At 40.0% G+C, this 25,734-nt stretch overlaps 1 protein-coding gene across 3 annotated transcripts in view; it reads left to right on the plus strand.

The window, feature by feature from the left end:
- Window positions 1-1,746: 1,746 nt before the first annotated feature.
- ENOX1 (ecto-NOX disulfide-thiol exchanger 1) overlaps window positions 1,747-25,734 on the plus strand; it is a 677,866-nt gene continuing 653,878 nt past the window's right edge. For 2 of the 3 annotated variants that reach the window (XM_020971657.2, XM_020971652.2), the window contains exon 1: window positions 1,748-2,517. The gene's annotated coding sequence lies outside the window, so the exon portion shown is untranslated. Of the gene's footprint in view, window positions 2,518-25,734 lie in introns of all 3 variants that reach the window. The other variant, XM_078147594.1, reaches the window with a different exon arrangement.

Below are 25,734 nucleotides of genomic sequence, written 5' to 3' on the forward strand. Positions count from 1 at the left end.
ACCTTGGAATGCGAAAGACCAATCAAATCAATCAATAAGCATTTATTAAGTTCCTAATATGTGCCAGGCACCGGGCAGGGTATTGGGGATGCAAAGAAGAAAGTGAAACAGCCCTCACCCTGTAGAAGATGACATTCTTTTTCTCCATAATGAATAACAATTATTAATAATAGCTAATAATAGTTAGCATTTATGTAGAGTTATGAAGTTTGCAAAGCACTTTACAAATACTATCTCATTTTATTCTCACAATAACCTTGGGAAGTGAATGCTATTTTTATCCCCATTTACAGATCAGGAAACTGAGGCAGAGATTGCCCAAGGGTAACACAACTAGTTTGAGGTGGGATTTGAACTCAAGTTTTCCTGACTCAGGTTCCAACATGTAGCTCACCCAGCTGCCCCGGAAGCTTCCATTCTATTACAACAGGTATGTATATAAGTATATACTACATAAAATGTGTTCAAACGTGTTTGACTCTTTGTGACCCCATTTGGGATTTTCTTGGCAAAGATACTGGAGTGGTTTGCAATTTCCTTCTCCAGCTCAGGTTACAGATGAGGAAACTGAGGCAAACAGGATTAAGTGACTTGCCTGGGGTCACATAGCTAGTTAGTGTAATTTGAGTTTAAGTCCTCCAGACTCCAGGCCCAGCACTCTATCTACTTTCATCACCTAGTTGCCCCACTATATATAATACATATATGCATATATATGTACAGATATATTTGTTATATACACGTGTAGGTATAATACATATGCATTACATGTACATGTGTATGTATATGTGATATATGTATGTGTGTATGGAGTTTCCTAGCACAGCTAAAAGGTGGTGGGGTAATCAGGCTTCTTGTAGCATGTGGCACTTGAACTATGTCTTGGAGGAAACTAGGTTTCCTATAGGGAGGGGTGTGAAGGGAGTGCTCATAGGAAACATAGTGCTTCACTCATAGGAAACAGCCAATACAAAGGCTCAGAGACAGGAAATGGGGCATCCTATGTGTGAAATTATGAAACTAACAATAGGGGGGTCATACCTAAGGAGAGGTATTGTAAAGAGGCTTTATTTGTTCACTTATTTTGCAGCTTTCAGGAGTCTTTCCAACCAAAAGAACAGGTCGAGAAAGGCGTCCCTTGACTGCTTCTCCCCTCTTTGATGGTACCCCTCTGTTATTGGGATGGACACTTGACTGAATCTACACAGAGCCTGGGACACATTTTACCTTACTTCTCCTTATGCGAAGTTATGGGAGGCTAAGTAGACAAAAGAAAAAAAAATGCCCACGTTTGGCCAAGAGGGAACGGGAAAAGAGAAAACAACCTCACATCTCTGAAACAAACTACCCCCTTAATTCTCACGGCCTCCCTCCTCCCGAATCACCTTTTTAAGAACCTGGAACATGAATGCCATAGGCTTAAGAGCCATCCTCCAATGTGGCAGGGACGGCTTTGATGCAGAGGCTGTTAGGTCTGACCTCCCCTCGACAAATTCCTCCTTTCACCCATTTCACCCCACCCCTGCCAGTCTGGCTGGGGAGTTGCGAGTGCGGTGGGGGAGTATGTGAGTACCCTGGCCCTTTCTCTCCTTCTGCCAACTAAGTACCCAGCTTCCCTGGGCTCCTTCAAGGTCGCCGTGGCAACCGTGGGTTACAGGTCTTCATCTCGTCCCTGCCCCCACCCCCTCTTCAAGCTGGAGTAGTCAGAGGCGGTAATGAGAGGGAGACGTCGGTGGGGAGGGGGGGAGGTTAGTGGGGTTTCTCCCCGGCAGGCAGCGAGCAAACGCTCCCGCCTCGGCCACCGCCGCTGCAGCACCGGTGGGCACTCTGGCTGCTCCGCTCCGGGGGCTGGCGCTTCTCTTCCTCCTCCTCCACCCAGCAGCTTCGCCAGGCGAGACACTCCTCCTTCTCTCCCCCCGCCCCCCACCCCCAGCCTTCCACGGGTTGACGGCTTTCCTAGAGGGAAGAATTTTACCTCGGTCCCTGAGAGCATCTCTCTCCTCTCTTTCTCTCTCTCTTTCATTCTCCCACCTCCCCCTTCCTCGCAGTGACTCTCCCCATCCCCCCTCCCCCCAGCGCTCCCCAGCTCGCGCGCGCTCTCTCTCTCTCTCACACACACACACACACACACACACACACACACACACACACACACACACACACACACACTCACCCACACTCACCCACACTCACCCAGAGGCACGCATACGTTCGGGATCCGGAGCTGCTGTTTCTCGAGCTCCCCTAAGCTGGTCCCACTCTGGCCGCCGCGGCTGCTACTCGCCCAGGCTTCCAGCCGCCACGGGGCGTCCTCAGTCTGCAGCAGCGGCAGCAGGAGCAGCGGCGGCAGCGGCCCCAGGAGCAGCAGCGGCGACGGAGGCAGCCTCGGGCTTGGCTCGCTTCTCTCTGCCCGGGACAAGGAGGGGACAGACCCGGAGGGAAGGCGAAGCGGAGCAGCCGCGCCGCGCCGCCCCGCACCGGGAGGACCGCCTCCGTGCCCCCGCCCGGTGGCCGCAGGTAGGGATCTCCCAGGTCCGCAGCATCTCCGAGCCAGGATCTCCCCACCGTGGTCTGTCCCCGGCTCCCGGGCACGGATTCGGAGGCTGGCGAAGGAGGGTGTTGGGGTAGGGGTGGTGGTGGGGTGAGGCCGGGGGCGGACGAACAGGCAGAGGAGGGGAGGGGGTTTCTGGGTTTCCCCAAAAGCCCCCCACCCCTTTCACTTTTGCCAGCCCTTCCTAACAGCTGCTCAAGGCTGGGGGAGCTTCTTTGCGTCCAGGGCCGGCGCTCTTCGCTTCCCTTCCCGCTGCGCTCGGGACCCCGCTGCTGCCCCACCGCCCCCAGCCCTGGCTCCCTCTCGGGGCTCCCTCCCTCTCCTCTGGCCAGTTTCCTTTAGGGTGCGGAGGTCTCTGTTCCAGCGGGCGGCTGGCGGAGAAAGTTTCCTGGGCATTAGCTGCAGGAGAGCTTGTATTGTTAGACACCAATGCCCCCTCCCAGCTCCAGCCCAGAATATCTAGGCCCCTTGGACGGCGCTTCCCGATCCCGTCCCGTCCCTTCTGACGGGAGCGCTGCACCTTCAGAGCCCGCGGCCCTGGGATTCACGGGGCTGGCCGGGGCTGCGCCGCGCCCAGGGCGGGCACCTGGGCAGCCACTGGGCCACCTCTCCGGACAACACGTGCACGCCTCCCACGGCCCGGGTTCCTCCCGGACCACCTCTCATCCTCCCCCCTACAGGGCCACCACCACCCCATAGGTCGGACTCCCGGGGCTCCGGCTTCCTGATTGGCTGAAGGCGCAAACCCTCCCCTTCCCGGTGTGTGGGGGGTGGTGGTGGCTGTGGAGTGTTGTGGTTGTCTTTGACAGGAGCGCACATGGGGGAATGGGGGGGGTCAGCGGGTGGGGAAACTTGCCCTGGCCCAGTCCTATCTCATTCCCACTCCCTACACTTTCTTTTCTCCAGTCTCTTTACCTCCTTGCTGAAGACTCCCCACCCCCGGTGAAATATGTAAACAGTTGGGTTGCATTTCCTAGTTTTATTTTTACAAGAAGAGACAGTTTCTTGAAATAAGGATAGGAGAACCAGTGGGTGGGTGAGTGGTAGAGGGAACTGAGTATCAACCTGGGGTGATGACTAGTGGATGATATCGGCCTGGGATGGTTAGTATGATAATTTTGAAAAGAGGATAACAAAGGGAATGTCCCAGGGTTCTGAAAAGGGTGAAAAAAAGGAATTGGAGATGTATTTATGTGCCCTGGTGGTAGTCTCCCCTCATCTCCAAGAGTGTGCTGTGGAAGGTAAGAAGCTAAGAGAGAGAAGGGACTGGATCAACCTCATTGGGTGGAGTAGAGGAGAAAAAAAATTAGGGAGGTCATTCCTAAGGTAGGTAAAGAAGACAATGTTAGTGGGTTTGTGAATTAAAAGTATTGTAGTGGCCTTGATAAATATTAAGTTCAGTTTTCCCTTTTATTTTTGCTTCTTTTTCATTATATTACTTATTATCTTTTTAAAGGGAAACTATGCTCATATTATAAAGTTCTAGTGTTCTGGAAATTGTTTACTGTGATTTCTTGTCCTGTGTACATTTCTGAATGGTGACAAAAAGTGATGTGTGAGACTAAGAAAACTGAATCCAAAAAGTCCCTTTAATGTAATTCGTAATAATAAAAGTTACAGTGATTTAGAAAATGATATAAAAGTAACAAGTGAAATTTATACACAGTGTTGTAAAGATTTATAAAGAGACAAATAAAGACTATAAAACCCAAAGGGAAAAAAAGATGTTTGCCATATATACATATAAATGATACTGATTTCATAATTTCCAGGCATAACTATATAGAACTATTAAGCTTTAATTCCTTGAAGGTGTTTTGATCCTAATCAGCCTCTGTGCTGTGTATCTGCATCTGAGAATATTGTAATTCTAATCTTTAGATGCCTTGTCAATGTACAACAAACCACAAGTGATACAAGTTAATGTTGACAATTTTATATTGAGTGCACTGTGCTATTTGTAAGCTGGTGAAATATGCAAGAGTAACATACCATGACTGTTATTCCCCAGGGACCTATATCAAAACAAAGTAAGGATCATAGGAGGCTATTCCAGGGAGAACAATTCAATTATTTTTAAAAAAATGAATAAATTGTAAGATTCTTATATATGAAGAGTACCAAATTTTTTTCAATTTGAATCGTAATCTGTATTCACAGCGGGAGCCAATGTAATGTTATATAAAACAGCATTAAATTTGTTAGCTGACTCTAGATAATAGAAGCTTTTTCCATTTTTTGTTATTTTTATTTAAGGAGACAGGACTGTTTCCTTTCTAATTCCAGAACTGTTTCCAAGGGATAGGACTGAATGTGCTTGACAAGTTGGAAATGATCACTGTTACTGAGAAAATAATCTGTACTATGCCTTTGTATGTCTAGTGAACTTATGTTCATCTTGAGTTTTCCATGGAATTTAAATTCTTGTTGTAGGCTCATGAACTTTAGAGAGGTTTGACGAGGATATGTATATTAATTTACATACATGCGCATCTACACATAAACACCCTTGTATACATACATATATGCTTCATATTTGGGGATAGTCACTTATAGGTAATAGGATCTGGGGAATTTTTTTTCCTCTCATTTCTGAGTGTCCATAAGGTGGTCCTGAGTTAAATTGTAAAAAAGCATTATCACTAATGGAACTGGGCAATAGATCATAGAATCAGACAATAGTATTTTGTTGCCAGGCAACCACCTACTGTGAACAGAAAACAAAACGGTAGCAGCTGCTTCTACATCATGACAGTCACACTGTAGCTCAAGTATTGAAACCCTCCAAGTGAGGCAGATTCACTAAGTGATTCTCTAGAGTCAAACAGGTTCTGTTTTCTTCACTTCCTAAAGGAAGAGTTTAAGGAATTTGAACTGGAATGATATTGTTATATATTGCTGAGTGGAATCTTTCTTATTCCCTTTGTTTATAAGACAGGCCTGTTACAAACTCAAAACAAGATGCAGTGTCGGAATTGATGAGAATCCTTATATCCCATCACTTGTAGTATTAATATGGTACAAACACAAATTTTATATTATTACCAGGGTGTTCCTAGGCCCTTATGAGAACTTGACTTATCCTTATTAATCTTAGAATTATATGATGTTAGATTTAAAAGGGACCTTTAGATGATTCCCTTCCATTTAACAGATGTGGAAACTGAGGCCTATGGTGGTTTACAGACTTGTCAGAGATTCATATTGCTAATTTGGTGGTGGATTCCCTGGCTTTCTACTTTACTGGGGTTGCTGTGAATAGGGTGTGTTGTATACTTTAAAAAAAATAGACTTTCTCTTTGTTTTGCTGAATTTTAGTCAAAGCAGAGAAACAACAAACATGTTCATTTGGCCATCATGTTTCTGTGTTTCATTTGCTTAAGCTCCTGCCTCAAGTTTTCTGGCAACCAGAATTAAGATTATCATCAGGAACCTTGTATTATCTTCTTCTGTTAGAATGTAAACTCCTTGAGGCCAGGCACTATATCTTGCTTGCTTATATTTCTATTCCTAGTGCTTAGCACTGCACCTGGCATGTAGTAAGCACTTAATATATACTTCATCTATTTATCTATGAAATGAAACTCAGTTTTTGGCATTGAGATTGATTTTAGTCTTAAATGCACTGTGTTTTTGCTTCCAGTTTCCAAAAACTCCACTGAAATGTTGTTATCCAGTAGACTGGGAAACTTTCTCTTCACTTTTATAAATATTTATAGATTTTTACAATCTTTAACACCTATCATTTTGGGTGTAAATGCTAAGTATGATAAGCACAAGACTTGTATTTATAATCTGTGAATGGCAGCAAGAACTCTAAGCATATTAACTTTCTGTCATCCCACTTGTTCAATTCTTCCAATTATGAGACATAACAGAAATAGTATTCATGTGATTCACTGGGATTTTTATCCAATAAAGCCCATGAAGGTCACATGGTGTGATAGGAAGCATATTGGATTTGAAGTCAGAGGATCTGGGTTCAAGTCTCACCTTTGTCATTCATTATTTGTGTGACCTTGGACAGACCAGTTTGGCCTTAATTTCCCTATTTATAAAATGGAGGGGTTGTACTGTAATCTTTAAGGAATCTACGAGTTGGAGATCTGCCCTTTTGACTTTCAGAGGTGAATATGTGGTGTTTGTTACACTTTTTGTTCTCTTTGCCAAAGTTGTCTTCTCAGAGTTTTTTCTTTTCCTTATGTAAAGCTAAAAGTGAGCACTCTTAGAGGTGCTAATAGCTTATGTGATTTCTCAAAAATCTGATGATAAAGAGTTTATCTTTGGGCAAGAGACCTAACTTCTCAAAGCCTCTGTTTCTTCATCTAACAATTATACCCATCAGTACTTGTCTCACTGGGATGTTCTGAGGCTTAAAAGAGCTGAGAGATAGAAAGCTTCACAGACCTTAAAGTGTCATATAAATTATAGCTTTCTATGATCATTTGGTTGGCACACCACTTGTGGATTATCAGGTTTAGGGCTGGAGGGGACCTTAGACATTATGTAATCTAATCATCTAATCTCCCCCCCCCCCAACAAATGGGGAAACATTGGCCCAGAGACAGTGATTAGCCCTAGGTCACACAGGTTGTAAGAGGCAGAGCTAGAATTAGAACCCAGGTCTTCCAACTTCAAATCCAGGATTTCTTCCACAGTACTACATATGCATTATTAAGCCTTTAACTTTGGAAATAATTGCCTAAGTGATTCCTTGGAGCTATTTAAAAGAACCAGTATTCCATCATTTATTATTTAAACTAAAGGTTGGCATTGCTCTCTAATGCTACTCTCACATTCAATAAAAAATTTTGTAGAATGGTCAGAGAAACAGATGGACTGTATTGCTTATCAGTCGAGCTGTTTTCACCTGCAAAGCCTGCACTCTTTGCCGCTTTATAGGGGTGAATAAATTGATTTACAGCATGTTTAACCTAGTTTTAGAAGCCTGCTATTAACTTGTTCTAGCTAGAAGGATCTTCAAGGAGAGAATTTAGCAGATTTCAAGCCAATTTTACTGATTTTTGGGAGGAAACCATTTTATTCCCAGACTAGTTATAGTTTGTCTTGGGCAAGTGTTTGCTTTCTATCTTCTTTAGTGAACATACATACACACATACACACATTATATATACATACATACATATATATATATATATATGTGTGTGTGTGTGTGTATACATATGTGTGTATACATATGTGTATATATACATATATAATGTGTGTATACATACATGTGTGTGTATATACATATGTGTGTGTATATATATATACGTGTGTGTGTGTGTGTGTGTGTGTATCCACACATTTTGACATCACTCCTTTTCTCATGGTTTGTTTCTCTTGGAAAATAACCAGTGGATTGGCATTTGCATATATGAAAGCTCTGCAGAGTTCAGCAGAGTGGAAGGAGGGCTAGCCTTAGGAAGATGAGTGTTCAAATTCCATCTCTGACACAGGTGATTCTGCCCAAGTCTCTTAAACTGTGCCCCTATTAGTGCGCCAAGACTACAAGTCTCAGAGCAGTTACAGATCAGTCATTCTCTTCTCTGATTAACTCATAGGATGGAAAAAAAATTGTCACACACACAAAAGGAAAAGCCCACCATTGTCAGAGAAAGTAAAGAGAAGTCCTAGTGACTTTTAAAGTATGATATGGTTATGTTTTAAATCCCCCAAGCCAGCTTCTGATTTTGTAGCCTATAAACCCTCACCCACACAGTTATGGTTGCTTAAAAAAAAGAAAAGAAAACAGGAGTATCAAATCTCTTAGCCTTCATACCACCTAAGAGGGACAAATTCCTGTTATTCTTAATTTTGCACCCACATAGGTATGAGTTAAGGCCTGCGAGCTGTCTCTTAATTTCAAGGACAGACTGAGGTGGTATTTGCTTGGAGAGACAAAAAAAATATGCTGGATATAAGGGACAAAGAAAAATAAAAATAAATAACTAGCACTAATGCCATGCCTTAGAGATTTGCAAACCACCTACAAATATTATTTCATTTGATCCTTAAAACAACCCTGAGAAGTAAGTGTTATTATTATCCCCACTTTAATGGGGGTAAATGACTTGCCAAGAATCACCCTACTGTTAAATGTCTAGAGCAGGATTTGAACTCAGGTCTTCTTGATTTCTGGTCTGGGACTCTATCCATTGTGCTATCTAGTTGGAATTACATAGCTGAAAGTACAATGGAAGGATTAAATTGAATTATTCTATGGCCAAATTTTCTACCACCCTACCTTATGGTCTCTATTTCTGTCTCCATATATTCACAGGCACACATATAAAAATAATGTACATATGTATATTCACACATATTTTTGTGTATACGAATATACATATATACCGTGTATATATATACACCCCCCCAAATATACAAATACACACACAGACATGTATTTATGTGTACATATACATACATATGCATATTTATTATGTTTTCAAGAGGGAAAATAGGAAAATACTATAATACTTCTTATCTGTGTAAATAACATAAATAATAATTAGGACAATTGGAGGGAAAATTCATTGTATCTCTTTTTCATCTCAGTTAATTTTGGGGGGAAAATGGCAGCTCTAGCTAATAATATTTTAGAATATATTTCCTTTCTGCCATTGTAGAAACAGCTATAGAAGGATATTGATCTCTCCCAAGTACAGCCATCTAAAGTATAAAATAGCTATTTAACAGCCCTCAGCAGCATAACAAAGGTTATAGCAGTAAGTCCACTGAAATACTTTATTTAGTTGGAGCTGGAGGGTGAAGTTTGCTAGACCCAATGTAATTATCCAGACTGGAATATGGCCAAGGCACTGTGGTTAATATCCCAGACAGTAGAAGAAAAGTCATGGATAAAACTTTTAATGACCATAAGGGGACCGTGCCTTTGTATCTTACTTGTAAGAATACAGTAACTTTTGTAGCATAGGAGCCCTTAACCCAAAGGAACAGGGCAAGGTATGGACTCATCAGCCCTGTCCCCACAGGTGATACAACTTTTTAAAGGAAATAATAATGCTGAAATAAGAGCTTTTGTTTTATCTCATGGCACCTCTGAAAAAAGGCCCCAGACTTATGTATGAGTAACACAAAATGCAAGGAACTAAGAGTGGGAAAGCCCCCAACTAGAATTTCCCTGAAAGAGCAGTGCTGATAGATGTACAAGTATGGTGGTGACTTTGGATAACTTGGAGCTGAAAGGCCTTGTTCCCAGGACTTACTCCTTGGCAGAATTTTGGAGTAGATAAAATTTGGGCATCTTCTCCCACCTCTGCTTTCTGAAATCTTCTTTCTAACTTCTGGAGGTTTTTTTTTCTCCTTTTCTCTACACACACACACACACACACACAACTTTTGTGTACTATTCTTTTAGGGCATTCCTGATAGTTGTTAGTTCACTTTGGCTGAGGTGTTGGTCAACTTGGACTTAAGGTGTTATCTCTTGAAGAGATGTTTACATTTTGCTTCTTGCTAATTTTTTTCCCCTCTATTCCATGGCTTTTAAAAATAAGCTCTCGCGGCAGCTAGGTGGCACAGTGGATATAGCACTGGCCTCGAAGTCAGGAGGACCTGAGTTCAAATGTGGCCTCAAATCAAACACTGACACTTACTAGCTGTGTGACCCTGGGCAAGTCACTTAACCCCAATTGCCCCCCCCCCAAAGCTCTCCTCCTGGAGCCCAGGAGACAGTGTCCTAAGGCGGGGGTGGGGGAAGGGGGGGAAAGGGGGGCCCTGGTCACCGGCTCTGTGCGCTGGGATGTCAGGTGCTGGCAGCTTGCTCACTGCCCTGGGGTGACCCAGCCTAGTTGGGCCTATTGTTGCTTGGTTTCTGGGGCTGACAACTTGGCTTCTGCACTGGGGCTGGAGGCTTCACAGCTAACCTGATGCCACTGGCCTGTTCAGCCAGAACTGAAGGCCTTAGTTGCTTCCCCTGTCTTGCCTGGACACCGGCTATGCTGGCCTGTACTCCCCTTTTACCCAAGTGAGACAGATCTTTACTGAGGTTCTTCTAAGTTATTTTAAGCTGGAAAATTGTTTTACTCTGTCTTTTTGTAGGTTGTGTTGCTCTAGAATCCATTTAGAGGCTTGATTTAATGTTTCTAGGGAAAACTGGGGAGAGCTCAGACAACTTCCTGGCTTCTCTCTGCCATCTTGGCTCTACCTTTCAGCATTTATATTTTGATAAGAAACTCCCTAAGAGCCAGAGAGTCTGGGCCAAGCGGATCAGGTGTCTTTACTGAGCCTGGAATCAATATGTTGAGGCCCCAGAGAAGGGTCAGTGGGGGCACCAGGTGGGCTGCCTAAGGACTGTTGAATTGGCCCAAGTTGGAAATGGACCAGATCAAAGCTCCTATGTCAATGAGTGGTGGTATTGGGCCTGTGAGTGGCTATTGCACTTCCAGATGAGGGAGGCCCAGTATAGGAAGGAAAGGAAGGAGGAGAGAGAGAGAGAGAGAGAGGGAGAGAGAGAGAGAGAGAGAGAGAGAGAGAGAGAGAGAGAGAGAGAGAGAGAGAGAGAGAGAGAGAGAGAGAGAGAGAGAAGAAAACAAGAAAGGAAGGAGGGATGAAGTGAAAAAGAATGAAACTCACTATGACCTAAAGGAGTAAATATTAAATAGTGGAATTTCTTTAGACCAGGAAGAAAGAGTTTGGGAAGGGAGTTGAGGCTGACTGGCAGTCTTGAAATCATGTCATACCCAGTATCTGCCTACTTGCAAGACTCATGTTATCCTTATTTTAAAGAAAGATAAAGCAAGGTACAGGATTAATACTTGCTGTAGTAAGTCACTTAGAAGCTTATTGGTCAAACTGAAAAACAGAGTTTTAGAATTTCACTTGTAACCTGACAAGTAGTCAGATAACACCACTCCACAGAACTGTCTGTTGTGCAAGAACTTGTGATTAGTGTTTGCTAAGCTCATGATATTTGCCAGACTATCTAGAGTTAAATAGAAACAATTCTGGGTATAAATAAGAGGGAAGAAAGATAAATCAAAGGATATAAATTATTCATAGCCAAATGATTAAGGAGGGAAGGTAATATTTTATAAGAAAGATTTGAATATACTAATAGAGTTTTGGAGCAGGGTACCTAAGACACATATAGCCACTATATGAGGAATAAATCATTACTAGCCAAGTGGAGGTTTTAAAGCCATTCTCAGTTTGCTGGGCTTTGAACAGTATCTCTTCTTGCCAGAATTCTTTGACATAGCTAGGAGAATCAGGGGTGGATGAGCAGAGTGAAATAAGAAGAAAATTTTTTTAAAAAATCAGTAGAAAAGAAGCTTAGAATGATTAAATAAAGGAGAAACTGAAGGCATTGGAAATTAAGGGTGATAGGGTCAGGCTTTATTGTCCCATGTAAGAATATTAAAAGTCTGCCCCTTTTTTATTGCCAAAGATTTCTATAATCAAAGCAAGAGGAATCTGCTGTGCACAGAGAGACTTTAGCAGAAATTGAGAGTGATGATAAGCAAGAAAGAGTGAGCTAACTGTAATCACCAAGAGTTTGTGAGGCTTTATTAGAAAGAAAGGGAAAGAGGAAGAACAAAGAGTTAAGATCTTGGGGAATTAATATTTTTAGACAGGAAGAAAGACTGAAAAGTGTGTAGGAGATGAACTCTAGCCAGAAACTTGACTCTGTGGAAAAGAGGAAAGAGAATACAAATAATGGGCTTAAAATTTGTGTTTAGTATGTTTACAAGAGCCTATGAGCTTAATTTCATAGTTGTGTAATAGTTTTTACTTTAGTGGTAGGAAAAGAATTGTAAATATACTAACAGGTATTTTTTTTAATATACTATTTATTTTTAATTTTCAACATTTACTTCCACAAGATTTTGAGTTCCAAATTTTCTCCCCATCTTGTCCCTCCCCCCACCCCAAGATGGCATGCATTCTGAATACCCCTTCTCCTTGTCTGCCCTCTCTTCTATCTCTCCCCCACTTCTCTTATCCCCTTCCCCTTCTATTTTCCTGTAGGGCAGGATAGACTTCTGTACCCCATTTCCTGTATTTCTTATTTCCCAGTTGCATGTGAAATGCTCAGGAGACAGCCACTGCCCCCAGGCCATGCTGTTGGAGACTGGAGTTGAGACCCCTGCTCCTCTCTCAGCACTACAGAAACAGACTTTTCCCACTGACCTTCTCAGTTGTCTTTGGAGTTCATGGGTTGAGAAGTGTGGAAACTGCCACAGCTGCCTGCGATTCAGTCCTCTGAGGCCTGCTCCAGGTTTGCTGTGGCCTGCGTGCCCATGCCTCACTGAGCTCCTCTCCCAGTCCGGTGGGATATACCTTTCTGATCAACCATCCAGGTTGTCTTGGGCTGGAAATTTGCTTCACTCTGTCTTTTTGTGGGTTCTGCTGCCCTGGAATTTGTTTAGAGCCATTTTTTACAGGTATTTGGAGGGGTCTGGGGGAGAGCTCAAGCAGGTCACTGCTTTCACTCCACCATCTTGGCTCTGCCCCCCTACTAACAGGTATTTTATATAAATACTTTTTGTAGTTAAAAAATAAACTTCTTAATATCTCTCTCTCTCTCTCTCTCTATCTATATCTATATCTATATCTATATATATTTTTTTTCTCTTTTGAAAACAGAGTTGTTTCAAGAATCTTGTTTGGATAGGGTTTGGACTAGATGATCTCTGAAGCTTCTTTTGAACTCTAAGATTTTGTGATTCAGTAATAGAAATTGACCCATATAGACAGGCTTAATTGGACCTGAAGGAGAAGGGATAAACCAGATGTTTGACCAACTTTCTTCCTGCCTCGCTCTCTTCTTTCTTTTCCTGCCTCCTTTCCTTTCTCCCTCTCTTCCGTACTTCCTTCTTTCCTTCCTTCTTTCCTTCCTTCTCTCTGTTTTTAGGTTAAGGGTCATCTTAAAGACAGAGGGAAAGATAAGACATCTCAACAATGCAATAGTCTCTGATTTATTCTGATATGAACTCAATAAATGTTAATAGTCAGAGCTTTTTATACAGGTCCCATGGAAAAGGACATTCACCATTCACGTTGATAATCTCTATTCCTATAGTGATTGAAGGAGCCAATATGTTATAGTCAGAAGAAGGCTAGATTTGAAGCCTCAGGGTCTAAATTCAAATCTGGTTGAAATATTTACTACCTGTCGGACTCAGAGAAAGCTGTGTCATCTCACCTTCCTTATTTGTAAAATGAAAAGGTTGTACTAGATGACCCATAAACTCTTTTCTCATTCTTGAGTTTATAATTATGCCCTTCTACCATCACATCCCTGCTCCACCCAACCTTAGCATAAGAAATGCCCAAATATCCTCTAATCTATTTAACCCCCCCCCCCAAAGATCAGCAGGCAGTCTGGATTTCCTTCTCTCCTTCAATGAGATAGAAATTACCCAAATTTTTTTTATACCCCTCCCCCCCCCCCGTAACAGAAGTGTATTCCTTTTGATAACCTCCTACTTTTCTAAGGGTTAATGTACTTTATCCAGGTTGAACTGGCACTTCTGGAGGTCTTTTCCAAATCATCATCACATTTCCTTCTGTCTTTGTTTTTTTGGCCCAGAGCCCTAGATCAATTATTTTCCCATCTCCACATCTGGTTTCTTAGTTCTGCTAACAATTCGGGGGGTGTTTTTGGTTCCCATTTCTGTGCAGGAAATCTTTGTGGCTATACTAACTTTTGGTTTTATAGCTCACTCTTTTTTATTTTTAAAATGTTTGGTTTATGTATTTTGTTTCTACATTACAAACATTTCCAGATAACCTTCATACTGTGAGACTTCTCCTGCAACAAAGTAAAACATTTAAGCTAAGCTCACAATATAGTGACCTCATTTGAAAATGCATGAAACATTCTACATCTATAGCACTCAAATCTCTTTAATTTTTTTTAAACAGATGTTTTTTCCCCTCCCAAGCCACTGAAAAAACCCCACAAATTCCCTGTAATAAATATGCATAGTCAAGCCAAACAAATTCTTTCATTAACTGTATATAAATATATGTATATGTAAAACAAATATATAGTTACATATAACATATATTTAGTATTTAATATATATTATATGTAGTAATATGGCAGCGAGGCGGTGTAATGTAAAGAGTGCTAGGCCTGGAGTCAGGAAGATTCATCTTCCTGAGTTCAAATCCTGCCTCAGACACTTCCTAGCTGTGTGACTCTCAGCAAGTCACTTAATCTTATTTGCCTTAGTTTCCTCATCTGTAAAATGAGCTGGAGAAGGAAATGACAAACTATCTTTGCCAAGAAAATCCCAAAGAGGTCATGAAGAGTAAGACATGAATGAAAAACAACTAAACAACAATAGCAGTAATATATAGAATATTTTGTTCCATATAACAAATATATGTTGTTAAATATAGGTGTCATATATGTCACATGTGTGTATATACTTGTGTAGATATGCATATGTATATGTGTACACATGTGTATACATAGATATATGTAGATAAAATCTCTTATTCTATACCTTAAATCTATCACCTCTCTGTCAGATGGTATGTTTTTTCTCTACTGCTTTAGAATTGTGGACAGTCACTGTATTGATCATCGTTTTTACAGCTTTCCAAACTTGTTTGTTTTTCTTGAGTTGTTGTTATTGCATAAATTGTTCTCCTGATTCTGCTCGTTCAATTCTTCATCAGTTGGAGGGGGTGTAACGTTCTCTGAAATATGCATGTACATTGTAGGTTGTGTTCTATGGGACCTTAATTCTGATGTACTGTACATTTCTGCTTATGCTATATCAGCATTGGTACAAGGTTGCTGAGTCACCTGGTCTCCTGCAGAAGTAGTTCCTATAGAACAAGAACAAGAGGGTTGCTAATGAGATTGCTTTGGGACAGGGGGGAAACTGCCTCTTGTTATCTTTCAGTAAAAACATATGAAGGGGGAGCTCCAGCAGAATTACAAGTAGAGAGAAGTTTCATTTTTTGCTCCAATATCCTGGGTGGTTATTGTTTTAGGGATCATGGGGCTCACCTCTACTGCCTCTGCTGGCAGAGGAGAAGAGAGAGAAAAGCTTGGCCCCCTCCCCACTTGCCTAAGTCCCCAGCCTCAACTGAGAAGGGAGTGAGAGGAGAAATAGCCTCATAGCTACCTGGGATTGGGGCAGGCACAAAGAAGTGGGCAAGCAACTTCTTTCATTCCTTGCCCATCAGTCTTCATTGGTCTCTGTTGTGCTCCCATGGGCAAAATACCATTAGAGCTAGCCCTCACTTTACATGTTCCAAAAGGTGCCTGAAAATGAAGTCACAGGTGGAGATTCCACTAGGAAGGTATTCATCGTATTATGATACATGTGGAGATATTCTTAGAATTAAGTCATGTATATCAACACCAGCTCTATAGATCCAGGGCCTGAAAAAAATCAAAACTCTAGGTAGGTGAAACTTTTAATGAGTTTTGAAAATTAGACCTGGTAATGCTATCAACAAATGTATCCAGGGTCCCAGTGGTTGCTCTGGTGGTGGGATGAGGGGTGGGGAGGTGTGTGTGTGTGTGTGTGTGTGTGTGTGTGTGTGTGTGCGCGCATGCACGCGCACAGAGCATTGTGTGGATGAGTCAACATTTTTGTGGATGGATAGATATTTTTATTTGTTTTTAAAACCTGATTTGTAAGGCTGCTTGTAGCATGCCTCCCATAATGATGAAAGAATTGTGGGTGCCAGGCAGGAAGATCATGGATTAGGCAGCACTGTGTGAGCTGACAATGGAAAAGAAATAAGCTTTTAAATAGGCATAAGCTTCGAAGGCAAGTAATTAAGACACACTTCAACCTCATGGACAAATTAGGGTTCTAGTTAATACAAGGAAAAGATTGGAAAAAATAAATCACTTGTACACATATAATCACTTAGGAACAGTTTGTTTAGTAACAAAACACCAATTATCCCTTCTCTTTATGTGAGTTCCTCCTCCAATTCCTTTTTTTTCCCCTTTATCTCTAGGGACTAATTGAGTTCAAGGTCCTTCTCTCTTTCTCTCTCTTTTTTCTTTTTTCTTTCTTTTTTTTTTTAAGGTAGTACTGTATTCTTTTTTGAGAAAGTAGTGTCCATGTTAAAGCAGCTAATGGTTCTTCATGACATCCTGCCCAGAAGGCTGGTCTTTTGCCCATTTCAATTGAATGCTTCTGTGAAGATGAAGACTACATTTCTTTCCTTATTACTCAGTAATGTGTTGTGGCACAGAGAGTAGAGTTTAAAATAGGAATTTCCCAGGCATTAGAAGCAGTTCCATCAGGAGATGGAGAATGATGTAGGAGTGCTTTGCTATTATATCTGGTAAAGCCGCATATAAACTAATGGGAAATAACCCCTTTTTATATGGATGCCATATAATGTGTTAACACTAAGATGTTTATGTTTTCCCCATACAGCCATAAATGGCAAAATGCTGACATCCATATTTTCGCTCTTATCTATACACTATTGCCAAAGTGACTCCAGATACTGAAGGAAAGTTGTGTAATTTGGAGGAAAGAGAAAGGTTTAGGTATCATATACAATCAACTCTTTGATTATCCATAAGTATTCACCTCGTGAATGACCTGTACACTCTTCCATTCCACTGCCCACCTTTAACAACTAAGGCCATCCAGCTAGGGCCAAGCTGGAATTGGAATGGAGCCCAACCCACTGTGATTCCATGTGTGAATGAATGTGTATGTTCATGGTTGTGTACATGAAGGTACACAAAGATACATTTATTCCAGAGCCAAATATAAATGATTTTGGAGACTATCATTTTTGAGCCTATCTTTAGTTCTGGGTAATTTTGCCCTGCCTCTTGTCTTCTGTGACAATGTGTTCATGAGAGTTAATATATAAATGGTAGCCCTGGTTTATTAATAATGACATTAAGATGAATTACAATGTAACTATGTTACTATAGTTTCCTGTGACACTACTGATTTATTGCAGGAAATGAGCTTTTAAAACAAACCATTTTGCAGTGACTTTGTAATTATTCTATATATGCATGTCCTAGTTTCTTTACTTTAAAGAATTGTATCCATATAAAGTATCTGACAATAAAATCCTGGTTTTAGAGATTCTTTAGTGGGAAGGTTGGGCCAGTTGTTTTGAAGGAAATCACCCCCTGCTGTGTCAACAAATAGATTATGATTTTATCTTTTGTTCATATATTGTATTTTTCTTTATATGTTCACCTAACAGAAATAAAAAAAACCCAGCCATTTAAGGAAGTAATTTCTAAACTGAGACAGTTTGGGAGCTGCTTTGCTAGTGGTAGATACTTCTGACAAATATATGTCTTCTTGTTTTGAACCTGGCTTAAGTTGGTTCATTGTTGACCAAAATTATTTCTTTTGAGAACTTGTAAGTGCACAGGAGAAACTCTGTTGGAGGGGAGCCTTTAAGGCAATATTTTGCTCTACTGAATCAAGATGACTTTTTATAGACAACACACAATCAACACAGCAGTATCTTGCATGCTGTATGTCATTCAGTCAATTGTGTGACTGTAAATCAATCAAGCAAGATGGGGTCCGCTGACTTCTTTCTTTCTCACATTAGTCGTCAAGGATTCCCTCAATGGATAGGCAAATTATTTTCATACAGTTTTTGTAGACATAGAAAGGTAGGTACGTGGGGTCAGTAGGTACTGATATTTTCTCACCACTTAAAAAAATTATTTTTGGTAACAATAAGGTTTAAGATTTGTTTTAGGCTCTTGATATTCTTTTCTGTTTTAGCTATCTTGAGAATAAAATCTTCAGGGTGGAACAGAAATAGAGTTTAAAAAGAAATAAATAACAGGATTGACAAGCAGCTTAAACAGTCTAGTTTGTGTTAGTGTGAATTTGTAGTAGTACTGTCACTTTTTCATTACTTTCTTTAGTAGTACTTGTTAGATATCTTGTATCCTAATCAGTTATTCCTCAGCACATGTTTTCCTTTTCAATTTATCTTTTTCTAGTTTACTTCTAAGTTGCTCTAGTAATCGGTAGCAGTGCCTTAGCTCTTAATGAAAATCTGTCTACCACGTTATCAGAGAGGAGTGTTCAGATTTGATCCAAAAAGTTTATTTAATCTTATCCATAACTGCTGAACTTCCTTCAATAATTTATATCTCTAGCCAGGAATATATTACCAAAATGAAGTGAAGATTTGAAATAATTCTCTCAAAAAACCAAGAAATGAAATACCATGTAGATGGAATGTAGAATATTCTTGTAATGATTCAGTGCAAATAGGAAAGTAGATATATGGGTTAGTAGTTGTTATCTTTTTAGTCATTATTTTGTAATAATTACTTTCAACTAGAATAAGACCTGTGATATTTTCCCAAAGCTTTTGGATTTTTGAGATTCTTGAGAAATGATTCCTTAATGTTCTCAAAATTGCATATCCATCAGCATGGACATTTTATGTGCATATTTGGTGTAATTAAACTGATTTTCCCATCTTTGTTTAGTTTCATTTCCATTTACTTATGCAGTATGTCATAGATTGGGATGTTAGAATATAAATGTAGTTGTTCTTCTGTTTTTGATAGAAAAAATAATTTGTCAGCATTTTGTCTGTTCATTGTCCTTCCAGTTTCATCCTTCAGTGCCTTGAAAGTGATCTGCCTTAGTTGGGTCTCTTACTGTAAAAAGTTGTTTTTATCTCTACTGCTTCTTGCTTTTTTATGGAGGTAATGATACTTATAATTTCCCAATACTTGCCTTATATTTTAAAAATGAGTGTAAGTGCTATGCTGATGTGCCCTTGGCTGCCATATCTCTACATGAGGGAAGGAGATTGAGTGTTTGCTGATTAGACCATTTCTAGCCTCTTTTGCTCTTTTCACTTTGTTGATTGATTTACATCTATTCAATTTCTTTAGGAAATGGTGAAAGTCTATGTTGATATCTGTTCTTTTATCTACTCCCTCTTTTTTGACCTCAACAGATTGTTTAACTAGGTCAAGCTGGAGTTGCCTCAATTCCCATAGCATATTCTCATTTTTATTCTTTCTTTTAATTTAGTATTAATTTTAACCTTTGCTTTAACAGGTCAGTGTTTTGAGAGAACAGAGACAGCTATTTCAGCAATGACTCCTATATTGGTAATGAGTCTTTTTTTTGTCATTTAAATGATATTATTTGGTGATCATTATGTTAAATAACACCAAACTCTCTTCTTGAGGAAAGTATTCAGAATATATAGACTTAATACTTTAAGCCTTTGGTCTTTCTCATTTTTTTGTTCCTGATTTATAATTTCATATTTTCCAACATATTTCCCCTATTCTCTCCTTTACAATGAAGCATCAAGTATTAATGTATGCTTTGATTTAACTTGGAAAGTTTTATTATGTTTGTCATAAATTATCTTACATCTTTATCCTAAGTATAGATGTTGGCCCATAAGTTGTAATTTTATTGAATGTTTTTACCCCCAAATATTCATAATGAATTCTGCCATTCAAACTGCCCAAATCCCATGAAATGATAGCACTTTTTGCCTTTGGACATTCTACAAAGCCAACTCTACCAATGTATTTGCTTTTCCAAATGGAGAACCTATGGGTCATTCTTCCCTTCAGCTGCAACTTTTTTTTTTTTGGTAGTTTGGCTTCAGTTATAGAAAGAATATTGAGATTGATAACTTTCACCAGTACTGTATTTATTTATTGGTTACTGGACAAGGAAGGATCTCATATTCAGAATTGTTGTTTAGTCATTCAGTTGTGTCCAACTCTTTGTGATCCTGTAGATCATACTATCCATGGGTTGGTTTTTTTTTTTTTTGGCAAAGATACTGGAATGGCTTACTATTTCCTTCCTTGGACATTCAGAATTACACAACTGCTAAATTGATATTTATAGATGATCTGCGGATCTGAATGACCATTTTCATTGTTCTGCCCAGGACTCAGGACAAATTTGTGCCTTCCTTGGGTTTGTAGTATGGGATCAGTAGTCTAGGTCTACTATATTCTTATCCTGCTATTTTGTTGTTGGGCTTCTAGAAGCTTAGCATTGGTGCAAAAGGCTCATAGGGCTCTGGGAAAGCTCCTGCCTCTAGATAGAATAATGAAAGACTTGGATTCCTTACTTGTACCACTTTTGATAATCCATTATCTATTAATATTTCAACTTTTCAAGGAATCATCTAGAAGTTTCCAGAGGGTTTGCTAGGCCTCAGGACTTTGCCTTTGAATATGTCCACTAATTTCATGATCAGTTCTACAGATTCACTGACATATGCTATATCTTCCATGCACCTTCCATCATTTGATTGTCCTTGCATCATTTGATTATTTTAAGAAAAAATTTTGCTTTGCCCAAATGTTTTGAGAATTTTTTATTGTACACATCTTTTTGGACTTCTGTAGTGAGTGAAAGATTATATTGGCCTGCATTTCAAAGAGTACCATGGTCATTTTTTCAACAATATTTTTCTGTGGCCAAAGTATCCCAGCACACTGTTAAAGAGCCTTTCTGATTTTTTCTAGGTTGGTCCTCAGAAAGCAGATGTGATCTGTTACTGGGACTGTACTAGAAGACTTTCAAGCATGGTAGAACTTGCCAAAATTTGTAGTCAGTTGGCATAATCTTTGAGAACCAAGGGTCAGCACTATGCAGTGATGAAGCTTTGGAATGGGACTTTCTAGAGGCTAACTTAATTGACCTTTATAGTAATTTTGTGAGGTAAGAATTACATATATTATTTTCATTCAATTGACAGATGAGGTATCTGAGGTTCATAGAGTGACTTGTTCAAGATTTTATAACCATTCAGGGGTCATGTCAATATTAGAACCAGCCTACTCTCATTCCAGTGCTTTTTCTTCTGTACTGTGCTGCTGAAAATATGTGGTATGTGTCTTGCCACTACTTTTCTTTTTAAAATAAAATCTATTAATTGTTTGTTTTTATACCACCTAAAATTTCCCCAGCATCCCTCTTCCTTTGCCCTCCCAGAAAGCCATGTCATATAATAAAAAGGGGGGGAAAAGTAATCAGCAAAATCAATCAATATATCAAAAAATAAAATATTCAATTTTTCACATCCATGGACCTTCCACTTCTTCAGGGAATGAGTGGGTTGTTGTCTTCTTTTGTCTCTTCTTTAGGCCCCATGCTTATTTATTTATTTTTATAATTTTGCATCATCCTTTTTTTATTATTTTGTTTTTCTTTCCATTGAAATTGTTGTACTCATTGTGCATATTGTTTTCTTGGCTCTGCATAGTGCACTCTGTATCAGTGTAAGGCTTTCCATGCTTCTCTGTATTCATCATATTTGTTATTTCTTACAGCACAGTAATATTCCATTACTTTATTTCTAGTTGTTACCAGAAAGTGCTACTATAAATATTCTGGTATATATGGGGACTTTCTTATCACTTGCCTCCTTGTGGTATATGCAGGATAGTGGGATCTTTGGGTCAAAGGGTACAGTGCTTTTCAAAATTGTTGTACTAATTTGCAATTCCACCAACAATCCATCTAGCACACTACTTTTCTATTTTTCTAGGGGGTAGAGGGAGGTATTGGGGCAAGGAAGGAAACCAAGCAAATAATAGTGAAGTGTCCCAAGTTAAAAAAGGCTGAGATTTTCTTCTGAGTTCTGTTCTCTTAGTTGTGTTATTTCAAAGTGCACAATTATCAATAGGTAATCAAAGATTAAAGTATTAATGATGCATGCCTTGCATCTCCTCTAATGCTAAGCCTCCCCTCACCAAAAAACAAACAACCCCCCCCAAAACAAACAAAAAATACCCACAACAACAATAACACCACCACCAAACCAAGTCCACGTAAAGCAAACATCCCCTTCTACCACCAGTTTTTTTTTCACATTTGTAACAAATGCTGTAACTATCTTCATTTACCCCTCTGAGCCTGTTTCCTTCTCTGTCTTCTTTCTTAGCTTTTATTCCAGGAATCTGAAACATTCAGCCCTTGTAGAAAAAGGTACAATTTGGTACACAGCATTGCCACTGCTTTGGAAAAGCATAGAGAACTGGTTTCTTCTGTTTCTTCATCCTGTGTAAATCCAGGGTTTAAAGTAGCATTCCATAGATTCACTATGGAATTTCATTATATTTTCAAGGCAGTTAGTTAGCTTTTGCATTTTTTTTTTCTTTTCAGGCATGTTTTAGTTTGGAGTTGATTATGAGGCAAAACTCATAAAGTTCATTCCCTAAAAAAAAAAAAAGGATGGAATCCTTTGGTCTGAAGCTATTAATCAAACACTAGTTGGGGACAATTTGATTGCAAAACCTGTGTTGAAACATGTTGGGTTAAGTTAAAGCCAACAAAAAAGAGAAAGGAAAGAGAAGAAGAAAGTGCCTTTGTCATTTCTCAAAAACCACCAGGATGTGAAGATGGATTAACTGTACCTTTTGTGCTATTGTGTCCAGGTGGCCCAGAGGTTATATAAGGAAACAGCTAACAAATTTTAAATACTCCCTACCCGAATACATAGTACCAAAGCAATTCCTAAGCTTTATAAAGAGCAATGTTCTGTCTCCCAGTGAATGCATGGAACCCAAACAAAAGGAAAGCTGTATCTAACTAGCTTTATGACCATGGGAAATTCCCTCGGATTTAACAAGCATTTTATTAAAGTGCCTAGTAGAGTATGTATGAGGCACCAGGCTAGGTGTTATATGTGCAAAGATACAAAAGAAGAGGTTCCAAAAATGAAACAATTCATTTTGCCGTTGTGTCCTCCCCTATCAAATAAGGGAATCATGTTAGATTATCACTGAAGTCCCTCCAAGTTCTAAAGTCCTATCATCTGGTGTACTATGAGTAAATGGATTTAAAAAACAAAAACATTTATTAAGCTCGTTATGTCGAAAGGCACTTTGCTTAGTGCTGAGGTACGGATAGAAAATATGAAACAGTCAATTCTGAAGGAGCTCACACTCTAATTGGGGCAGATAACTCAGCAATCAATAAACATTTATTAAGTGCCTACTGTCAGGTACTGTGATAAGTGGAGGAGGTACAAAAAAGGCAAAAGATAGTCCCTGTCCTCAAGAAGCTTACAGTCTAATAGGGGAGATGACGTGCCAACAAATCTATACAAAGCAAGCTATATACAAAAAAAAAAAGGAAATAATTAAATGAGGGAAACACTGGAGTCAAGAGGGGTGAAGGAAGACTTCTTGTAGAGGATGTGATTTTAGTTGGAACTTATAAGAAGCCAAGGAGGTCAGTGGTCAGAGAGAAGGAGAGCTTTCCAGTCATGGGAGACAGCCAGCGAAAATATCTGGAGACAGCGGCAGCTAGGTGGTGCAGTGGATAGGGCACCAGCCCTAGAGTCAGGAGGACCTGAGTTCAAATCTGGCCTCAGACACATAGCACTCACTATCTGTGTTCCCCTGGGCAAGTCACTTACCCCTAATTGCCCTCACCAAAAAAAAAAAAAAGACAGAAAGAAAATACCCGGAGCCAAGAGATGGAGTGCCTCGTTTGTGGAACAGCCAGAAGGTCAGTGTCACTGGACTGCAGAGTACTGGATTGAAGTGTAAGAAGTGAGAAGACTGGAAAGGGAGGAGGGAGCTATTTTATAAAGGGCTTTAATGCCAAACAGAGAATTTTATGTTTGTTCCTGGAGGCAGTAGGGAGCCACTGAAGTTTATTGAGTAGGGGAATGACCTGCATTATGGGAAAACACAAAAGAAAGTTCAGCTGCAGGGCAGATGACAAGGCCTGAAATTCCTAAGGGTGTAGTGGTCATGTGGCAAAGCCAGGGATGACAGCAGTGGGGTTCTGGAAGACATAAAGAGAGAGGCAGATGGTAAGACCTGGATGATCTTAGGATGCAGTGCAGGGAAGATGGTAAATCTTTGTGGTTCTACTTCTCACCGGAAGGAAGAATTGGAGACTCCTATCTTACTCAAACTGCATGAGTAGTCAGGAAGTCTGGATGGGTTCCAGCCAGCTAGGCCAGGTTTTGGGTGGCTGGTGTTAAAAAAGTGGGTGAAGAGGTTACTTTATTCTTAGAGAAACTTTTTGAGAAGGTAGGAGTTAAAACAGAAAGCTTGGTAGTTCTGACCTCTTCTTCAATTCCACAGAACAGTCAATGAGTCCATAAAGACCAATACTGGACTTGGACAGAAGGAAACAAGTATGTAATGAGTGTGATCTACTGAAAAGAAATATTAGGAATCTAAAGATTCCATAATTAAACAGAAGCTACATTTGTTGCAATTCCTGTAATACTAGAAAAAAAATGTCAACAGTGATGGAGAAGCCTTCAACATCAAATCATAAGGTGTAACTTTAAGTGCCCCAGATAAAGTAAAATACTTTTGTAGGAAAGAAAAGAGGGAAGAAGGGAGAGGAATATGTCTTCCCAGTTAGGGTTTGAGCTTCCTAAGGCAGAGTCCTAGAACGGAGAGGAGCATTGATTTGATACCAATCTCCAACTCTATGGGTGCAGATTTTCTTTCAAAATGCCCATTACTCCAGACATTGCCACGTAGTCACCCCATTGTGCAAAATGAAGAGTAGAGTGAGTCCTAACTGAAGGGCTAAGCGGTGATGGGTGTGTATTCATCCTCATGCTCCTGTTACTTGAATTTTTCTGGATCTTTGTTACTTGCTGTTCAATTTCTGAAAAGCAAACAGCATGGAATCAGCATACTATTGAGGAAGCTGATTCATTGATGACCCCATACTCTGTTCCAATCAGTATCAATCAATTTCATATGGTTATAAGTTCTGTATATTTGGCCCCATAGCTGTGAGCTGCAGGTGGTAAGATCACTTGTGTAATCATTTGAACCTGGCTGGGGCCCTCCACTCTTGTTTTTTCCTTGTCGTGGTGACCAAGCCTAGTGTGGCAGAGATGACTCAACTATATGGAAAGTCCCTCAAAATTATTTTTGTAACTCTGGACCATTCTCTCTTGTCCAACACGAGCAGGTGCCCATCTTGTGACCATCTTATGGCCACCTAATAACCACCTAGTCAGTGGAGATATTCCTTGCTTTGCCCAACTTGTGACCCTGCTGATAGATGACATATTGTTTTACTTATTTTAGCCTTAACACATTATATGTCAACCAATGGAATTATTCTGTATCTGGTATAGCTGCTATTGAATATTTACATGTTGGACCTCGGGCTCGAGAAGGAGGGGGAATCTTAGATTGTGAGGAAGATCTGAGGTGTCTACTTCATTAGAGGAGACCATAG

Source organism: Phascolarctos cinereus, unplaced genomic scaffold (genome assembly GCF_003287225.1).
Source record: "Phascolarctos cinereus isolate Bilbo 61053 unplaced genomic scaffold, phaCin_HiC Scaffold_7;HRSCAF=346, whole genome shotgun sequence".
NCBI classification, from domain to species: domain Eukaryota; kingdom Metazoa; phylum Chordata; class Mammalia; order Diprotodontia; family Phascolarctidae; genus Phascolarctos; species Phascolarctos cinereus.